Here is a 9,676-nt window from a genome sequence, read left to right on the forward strand (position 1 = left end):
CCTCACCCTGTCCACAGTGTGTCTCTAATATGGGCTAACAGTAGTCCATGGCAATGATTTAGTACAAAGTAGGTGCAATTGAAGTTCTCTTTTCCTTTGAGAAATATTTGTAGATAGAGATTGTTGTGTAGCATCTGTAGTTTCTAAGTATCCATATGCAGGATGAATTAGCCAAGAATTATTCCCTGACTCTGTGTTTACACTGTACTCTTCTTGGCAGAAAAGATTGTTTACTTATTTGTAGCAGTATAGCAAGACCTTTACCCTATTGTTTGCAAGATTTAGCCAGCAGACGAGAAATAAAGACTTCAAATTAATACTTGTACGAAGCTCATTTATGACTGAATTAAACTACAGCTTCAGAAATGAATGTAAGAATTAGCTTACGCTGTGGTTCATTGTCACTGTTGCACTGAAATTTATGGTGTTAGGCCTCTCCATTGGTTAACTTTTTACAATAGACATAACATACCTTTCCGTCAGCAGACGAGTTACTGAGTTACATGAACACATACTGAGATTCACACGGAACTCTAGAATATTGGCTCCAAACAATTTCTATGGATTGGCTTCTTCAGATAAAGGGCAGTGATGAATGCTCCATTATATCAGAGGCAAATATGTTTTTGTGAAAAAATATAAAACCAAATGGATAGTCTGTTTTCTACATGGACAGATGCATAAAGTCTCCTTACATTGTTTTTCAAGAAGAGCTCTGGGCTGGGCTGTTATTTGTGAAAATGATTCCATCTTTTTTCTTCATGGCTTTTGTATTTGAGAACCTAGGACTAATATCAATATTCTTTTCAGCCTTTAATGAAGAAATATGTTTCTACTGATGGAGAATGCTGCAGTAAATAGCACCAAAGTAGCCAAAATAGAATCATAGAATCGTTTAGGTTGGAAAAGGCCTTTAAGATCATAAAGTCCAACTGTTAACCTAGCACTGCCAAGTCTGCCACTAAACCATGTCCCTAAGCACCACATCTACATGTCTTTTAAATACCTCCAGGGATGGTGACTCCACCACTTCCCTGGGCAGCCTTACCTAATGCTTGACAACCCTTTCAGCGAAGAAAATTTTCCTAATACCCAATCTAAACCTCCCTTTGTGCAACCTGAGGCCATTTCTTCTTGTCCTGTTGCATGTTACTTGGGAGAAAAGACAGACATCCACCTCACTACAACTTCCTTTCAGGTAGCTGTAGAGAGAGATAAGGTCTCCCCTCAGCCTCCTTTACTCCAGGCTAAACAACCTCAGTTCCTCCTCATAAGGCTTGTGCTCTAAATCCTTCACCAGCTTTGCAGCCCTTCTTTGGACACACTCCAGCACCTCAATGTCTGTCTTGTAGTGAGGGGCCCAAAACTGAACACAGTATTCAAGGTGGAGCCTCACCAGTGCTGAGTACAGGGGGACAATCACTTCCCTTGTCCTGCTGGCCACACTATTTCTGATACCAGCCAGGATGCTATCTGCAGGTCATCATGTTGGTTACGTTTTTAAAAAATTTTTGGGCCAGAAACATTGCAGGCAGATTCATTGCAATCTATCTCTGGTAAAATAATGATAAAATACTTACAGTTACTCAATTAAAAATGCCAGAATTCAATCTAAATGTTATTCATAACAAGCGGTTGAGCTAGCTGAATCCATGGTGTGACACTGACAGCTGTAATGAAAATCAGCAATGCGATTATTATTTATTTTTTCCTTTCATTGAATTCATAATGTGTTTTTAATTAGAGGGAATCCAGTTTTCAAACATTATGGGACATTTCTGTATAATGCAGTCTGCCGCTGCCTGGTCCACTAGTGCCAGCAGGAGTTACACATTAAAGGTGGCCTCTGTCCCAGGCCCTCAAATCCCCAAGCAGGGGATAGCTTCAACTCCAACACTGCCGGTTTCCCTGGGGAAAAGGTATCCTCAAAATAAAAATTGTTTAGTAGGCTGAAAATTAGAAGGTCTAAATTATGGTCCAAAATACTACAAATACTGAAATTTGAGAGAAGTTCAGACTCAGAGCCAAACTGCATGGCTTTTAATGCAAATAATTGTAAGAACTGTAACTTTTTTCCTCAAAACTGAGGGCAGGGATTTAATATTTTCTCTTAATCCTTGCTTAGATAAAATGGACTTCCAGGAGTCTGGCTTCAATTCTAAACTAGCAGTGAAACAGACAAACAGGAGTGAGAAGGGAAGCGTTTTCTAACAAAGTTGCAGAAAGCTGCCTTGCCAAAACTGCGCAGTAACGTAGCAAGGTACATTATAAAGTTAAGAGATCAAGCAAACTTCTTGGCTGCAAGATTTCCATCTGAAGGCAACTTACTCTTATTTTGATTTCTATGTTCCTGAAGCCAGCAGGACTGTGTCCTAAGCCAGTGCACGGGGTAAGGGAAATGACATGAACTGCGCAGCTCTCTGTTCAAGAAAGTTCCACAGAGCATAGAGGCTTGCCTGACAAAAGAAACAGCAGCTGTAAAAATTATTTACACGCAAACAATCAGTATTTCAGAAAATGCTAAGAGATTTGCATCACAATACATAAACTAATTTGGAATAGGTAAAAACAAATAAGGCTTGATTCTAGATTTTAATCTGTTTTCCTTGGTTTACAGTTTAAACTCTTCTTGCTCCACAACCACAAGTCTTCAATGCCTATGCAAAAAACAAAGAGAAGCATTAGACCTTAGACAGGCATAGGACTCTGGACTGGTGGTTCCCAAGGAAAGAAAATACAAAATCAAATCAGAGTCTGTATCTCTTTGTTTAGAAAGAACAGACATAATGTTTCCAAGCGAGATTTACATCCTACAGTCTTAAACAATGACTTTGATCCCAGTGACTGCTAGGCTGTGACAAAGATTTGCCTCCAAATAATGTTATTTTATTAAACATGTATAGATATTCACACACACAAAGCAACAAAACTGTACATAATGGATCAATAATGAAAGAATTAGAGAACATAACTGAGATCTTTTTCATAGGAGTGGTCCCATTTACGTCAATGGAATCATTTGCTATGATAAGGATTTAGAGGATCAAGTCCTCTAACCACCATCTGTGCTCCTTAGGTTTTATCCTCAGATACCGTTATTCTCTAGCTACAGAGAGAAAATGCCACGCTGACAGGTACCCCAACCTATTTCCGAAGAGCACGCCAAGACACTGACTGCTTGCGTGTGACATTTGACAGCAGTTGCTTTCACGCTTTGATTTATTCTGCTACTCTCACCAGTGCCCTGTTTCCCCTGTGCAAATTCCTGCAGACACATTAGCATGGAGACTGTCACACCGCTTGTCCACTTGTCACAGCTGAGCTCTAAACTATTGAGCCAAAACCTGAGATTGACCCCAACCAAGGTGGTGGCTGTACACACTACCTTCTGCATTGAAAAACATCGCAAGAAGACCCTTACTGCTGCAGCAGTTACTAGAGCAGACACCACCAAGCTGCTAATTTTTACTGTGAAAATATATCCGGTTGAACTCAATGATCTTAACGGTCTTTTCCAACCTAAACGTTTCTATGATCCTTATTAAGACACCAAATATTGAGTCTTTTTCAAATATTTTAAAGTTACGCAAAACAACCTTCACTACAGTATAATATTACTGCTATTATTATACTTAATAAATGAATCAATTTTACAGATTTTCCCTAAAAAACGTTCAAAAAGAGACTAAGACCAGACTGCAGGATTTGGCATTTCCCAGTAGCCACACGTCACAATGTGTTTTTTGGGCAATATTCTGCCCATCTAATAGCAGTTTCACTGTAAGAATTTATACCCTATTCCTGATCAAATTTTTGCAAAATCATGATGTAGTTAATGATTTTTGACAGACATAATGTGTCAAGTTTTATTTTAGTTTTATTTTGTAGTAGTTTAACTTGCAAATCAGAGAGGCATTTTCTTGAAGAGAAAACCCCTCCTTTTACAGTGAGCAGCACAGAGGAAAGATAAGAAAGCTCATCAGCAACATTTGCAAAAACATTTTTAGGGTCAGCATCACAGAATCTGGCTTGTTACATGTCTTTGCTAAAGACAGGTTTCAGGGAATAGCTAAGAAATGAGATGCTGACAGATGGAGCAGGGCTTAGGCATCTCTGTGTTTCTTTCTCCAGGGCTTCTCAGATGTGAACTTTCTCATGAGGTCACATGTCTGATGACGTGAGAGAGGAGTTCAGCATAATCAGCAGATTCTCCTCTGTCAGAGCAAGAACTTCCTTACTAGCTGAGTGCCCCAAGCACCTGGTAACCCACTCTCCTGGACAGAGAGACAAGCTCTTTTCCTGCTAGGGCATTTCAGCCTGGTCTGAGTAGCAAAAGAGTCACTGACCAGATAAAGAAGCATTGCCAACTGACTTGGGTAGCGGCTAAGGCACTCCCTGGTGTCTGGAAAATTGTGATTCAAATATCTGATCCAGAGTGGAGTGGAGAATATCTAGAACACAGAAAATGAAAAGAGGTGTAAAGTAGTGGGGAGCCAACTCCAGCCACTCAGGAGCTTCAGCTTGAGCCAGGGCATCTAGAAGCAAGTTAGTTGATGGTCAGCTTTAAAGCCTGATCCAAAGGGACCACAAGGGAACAACAGAAGGACACAGTTACCTATATAGATGTACTGTGAATCCTCAGCAGTGTAATGCTGACATGAATCCTCATCTCTTGCAGAAGGATTCCTGCTGCTTCCCAGTAGAGCTGCTTCCCAAGGTGACTTAAAGGAAAAGGTTCATCAAGGAGGGGAAGCAACCAAGGTGAGTCTAGAGGAAAAAGACTTCATCACCCAGTGCAAATTTGTTTAGTCAACTCCAGTAAATGTGCCTATGAAGTTGTAAGACAAATGTGGGCATAAATATGGTGAATAGTTCTTGGATTATGTGTAGTGGCACTGTAATATCAACATGATATTTCAAGTAGCTTCTGATTAGCATAAATATAAGGTTACAACAGAAAACTGTTGCTGTAAATCTTTATAATTTACCATTGTAATGTTCTTCCTGTTGCCTCCTGTGAACAATGTGATGAAGCACAGCTGTTGGAATGAGATAACTCAAATGCCGTGCATGCAAACTGAGACTGAGCTTTCACTGTCACGTCTCTGTGGTACACAAGAAGGAAATAAACCACCAGGAAATAGTGACATTGCCTTTCAGAGGAAGAAATGCAGCATGAAGCCATGAAGCTTTGCTAGAATTGCATAAGCTGCACCTAGAGCTGTGCGATGCTCATAGCTTTAGTTTACCTATCTTTCAGCAAATTTTGCCAGTAGGCTGGTTTGCTTTGCTTGATTTCCCACCAATGAACTTCAGATTTATATGTGTTGGAAAATCAGAGCTAGTGCTGTACCTAGGCAAATTTGCCACATCCTCTTTTCCCTTGCGCGTTATCAGCACACAGTTAAATCTCCTGCTGTCTCAGGCAGTGTAGAGGAACAGCAGTATCATATGTGCTCAGAATCATCACACAAAACGTTTCAAGAGCAAACAAGGAAAAATACCTAGTGCTGACTTAATACGACCTACTGCCACAGCACTTCTAAGGTCATTTACCTGTGCCTAGAGAGAGAATACAAGATTTTTTTCTGGATGAAGGACTTGCATGGCTGGTGAGATCTTCAAAGCTGCAGATCCATGCCTGCCAGCCATGATCTTTCCTTTGTAAATACCTTCCTCCTGTCTACCAAGCAGCAGACCATGGTTATTGTTTCAGGTTGGGTGGGATAGAATTACCAGTACAGACCTGTGCCAGGGTAACAGAAGGTGCAACACCATGTGTTTAGTTAAATTGATTTTTGCATGGAAATCCATGTAATAATTTAAACTAGAGTTATGTTGGATTACATTGGGGCTGGATCAGGTAAAATTACCATCAATGCCCACTCTCTCAGTTGAGCTGTTCTAACAGAGCCCTTTCAATTTAACCCCTTGCAGCTTCTTTGTGTAGAGAACCTTTTCTTTATGACAAAGAATGTGCTTTTGGAAGAACATTCTGTCTCCCAGCAGTTGCCTATGAACAAGTATGGCCATTAGCAGGCTGCTACAGCAGCTTCAGTAACTAATGGCATTTCAAATCATCATGCTATTTTTTGTCAAATGACTGTATCATGTATTTGGCTTGTGCAGAAATTATTGTTCAGTGAGAGATGCAACCACTGGAAAGAACATTTTTAAAAGAATGTTTATGTTTCCTAAGAATTAAAGAAAGTATATGACATTTTCCTGTATCTATAAACAACATAAAGTCAAATAAGGTAGTGCCAATAATGATGTGAAAATCTCCTTGAAAAATGAACATGAAAGCTCAACTTTATCAAAGCATTCATATTCCAGATTTTCTGTGGGAGCAAGATTAGGCTTTAAGACGTAACATTTGTGCAAGAGAGAATACTTATTATTCACCTCTTTTTCTGAAAATTAAAATTTAAAAGATGTACACAGGTAAACAAGTTTTCCCGTATCTTTGCTACAGGAACTGAATCCATTGATTATATTAAATGTGAATTGTTTCCCTGGCCACTCTCCTACAGTGTGAGAGAGCAATTCAAATCATGTTTCCTTGAACATTTAGCAGCTGGCAATTGCTTTCTGCAGACTACCTGCCAAGAAGGCACTGTGCATACAAACAAAATGTACAGTATTATATACCTGCTTACATATATGGAACAGAATAGATCACACTTATCCCTACATTAATAAGTATATCAGCTTTCACAGTGCTGGAACAAAGCATCTTCATTAGGCAATGGCTTCAGCAATAAATTTGCCACTGTTACTGACTTTGCAGGATACATTTCTTGAAGAATGGACAGTAGCTTCTAGCATCTTTGTCTACTGCAAGTGCAGCAATAAAAAACAATTGATCAGATGAGTACTGAAAACACAGTTCAAATGTACTACAAGTTTCTACCTTGACCATTCTAGCAATGTAGGCAGGATAGATGTATTCTGTCTGTCTGATCACCCTAAGGATATGGATCTTCTGCTGATATTAGTCTAGTGGGTGCAAGAAGTAATTACAGTTGCATTTGTTCTGCAATGATAGTTTATTTGCCTATTGCTCTTTTTTGCCCCACACTAAGAATGAAGCTTGCAAGAGCACAGCAAAATAATGCTGTAGACCAACAGTAGGCATTAAAAGGCTTTATAAGTATGCAGGCAATTATCGTGTAGTGCAGAGAACAGGAAACTGAAGTAGCTACAAGTTGGAAGACGGCTAAGGAATAAAATAGAGTTCAACACAGAGAAATCTAAAACTTACCTCTTGAGCTTAGCTACCTTGCTGAGACAATACCAAGTCTCTCCTTTGATGGACGGCCATGGTGACAAAGAGATCTTCCTGCCAATGCGAACATCAGGCTTTGCCATGAAAGCAACCCAGCCCAGAGTCACGTATTACCAAATTATTTCATGCCTTCAGTAACATTCTCACTTTATGTTACTCAGGATCCTGACTTAAGGCTAAACTGTGGTGGAAGATGCGACCAGCTCCAGAAGTGGTGGTGGAAGTCATTGCACTGGAGCAACTGAGTATCCTGGTTACTGCTCCCAGAGGTTCAGAGTAAGTATATTTATTTGTCAGCTTTGACTTTGCCATTAGAAAAAGTAGCTTGCATTTATGCACACTCCTGCAGTTCCCTGGTCTGGGACAGGTGTGAGGGACTCTCCCCTGTCCGATTCATCAGCTAGCACAGCTATAAGCGACAGAATCCAGCCAGCTGCAGGACTATGATTCTTTGATACAGAAATATTACTGGATAGTAATAGTACTGGATCTCCTTGGTACTTCCCCACCACCCTGACATACACTAGCTAGGAAGCCACAATTTGAATATAGGTTGGTACTTAAAACTGCAACAAATTGCTGTCAATAATAGTTAAAGAATGGGTTAATTAAATATATGGTATGATGGGCAATAAGATCAGAGGTGACACTTAGACCAGGAGGCCTTTCTCAGGCTGTGGAAAAAAACAGAACAGTTATTTTTCCCACAGCCTGGAGAAGGCCTCATGTCCTAAATGTCATCTGTAATCTTGTTTTCTATTTCTAGTGTATATTACACTGCACTGCTAGTGCTGCTATAGTTAAAGTGGTGTCAGTATTTCCATTATAAACCCCTATTTTCAGAGGTTTGTAACTCAGCCATAAAAAATTTGTTCTGGGCTGAAACTTTGCAAATAAGTTATAGAACTGAAACATATTTAATTATTTTCTTCCTATAATTAAAAAAAAACATATTTTAAAACCAAAATTTGGCAAGCCATTAGGCTATAAGAGGAATACACAACGTGTAGAGTTTGAAATTACTTCAAAACTACTGTTAACAGCTTATCAGAATAATTCTAAACTGTTTTTGTTTTGTTTTGTTTTAAATTCCAAATACAGATATACTACAGTAGCATTTTCTTTTTTAAGAATGAATAGGTATATAATCAGGTCAAATCATTTGAGTTTTAAAACCGTTAGTAAATATTTCTAGGACTGGGTAAATAATCTGCATTTTATAAAGGCTCCTAAGTACATATTTACATGATAAAATGTAACAGCAGTGCATCACAGAAAATTAAATCAATAACGTGCATTTAGAAAACTTCATAAATATAGTTACATGGGCCAATAACCTGCAAGTTTTTTTCACGTAAAAGGGGCCTCTGTTTAGCTAAGAAAACCTTATTCATAAAGAAATAATCAGATCTAGTTCATCTGTCTTTCCTTTTTCCATTGTCGTGGCAATGAAAGAGTTGTATATATAGTTTGGCTAAGACAGGAAATATATGACAGATGGCTACTGAGGTTTGAAGAACACACTGTAAGACTGTGGAAGAATTATTTGAAATGAGACGAAGGGGCTCTGGCAAGGATTGTAGTAATATCATGAAATTATGACTACTAGAAAATAACAACGAGGAAATCCTGCCGGATGACTGAGGAGCTGACAAACATGGGAAAACCCCATGATCTGGAACATGAGAAATAAAACTGAAGAAAATAATAGAAAAATATATTTGACAGTGAATTACCAGTAGCGGTATGGATTTAATACTTACATGCACTTTGCACTTATTTTCTGTGCTGAAGCATCACCATTTCAGTAGACTAAGACTTTGATTTTGCAACTGGATCTTCACCAATGAATCCTTTTGGAAAGTTTTCTGGAGAGGAGTATCTGACTCAGAACGTACATACAAAGTGCTAGAGATTGCAGTAATTTTCTTCACTGAGATCTGAAAAAATCATGAATGGTAATCACATTGAGAGTATTGCAAAATTAGCTCAAGGGGCAATCCAGAAGTGCTAATAAAATCAGAAAATAAATTTCTCTTAATACCAAACTAGATAATGACATCTTTGGTTTAAGGCATATTTGTAACTATATATTCTGTTGACCTCTAACACAGATAATTGTACTACTATTTACTAACAAAGAAGAAAATTATCATTACTGTTTTTCATAGCCTGGTTTGAATTCTGTTGTAAATATTAGTATTTGCCCAGCTTCAGGTATTCTCCCCAATTTATTTATTATAGATGACAATTTTCTAATAATGCTACTGTAGCTTCAGTTCAGTTCATACCTTTAGTTTTATGACCCCAATTTAAACATTATGGGGCGTGCTTTTATCTTGCCTGGAATAAAGTCTATTAAAGTCACTAAGAATCACTTGAAACCTG

This window comes from Tauraco erythrolophus, chromosome 11, assembly GCF_009769465.1.
Source record: "Tauraco erythrolophus isolate bTauEry1 chromosome 11, bTauEry1.pri, whole genome shotgun sequence".
NCBI lineage: Eukaryota > Metazoa > Chordata > Aves > Musophagiformes > Musophagidae > Tauraco > Tauraco erythrolophus.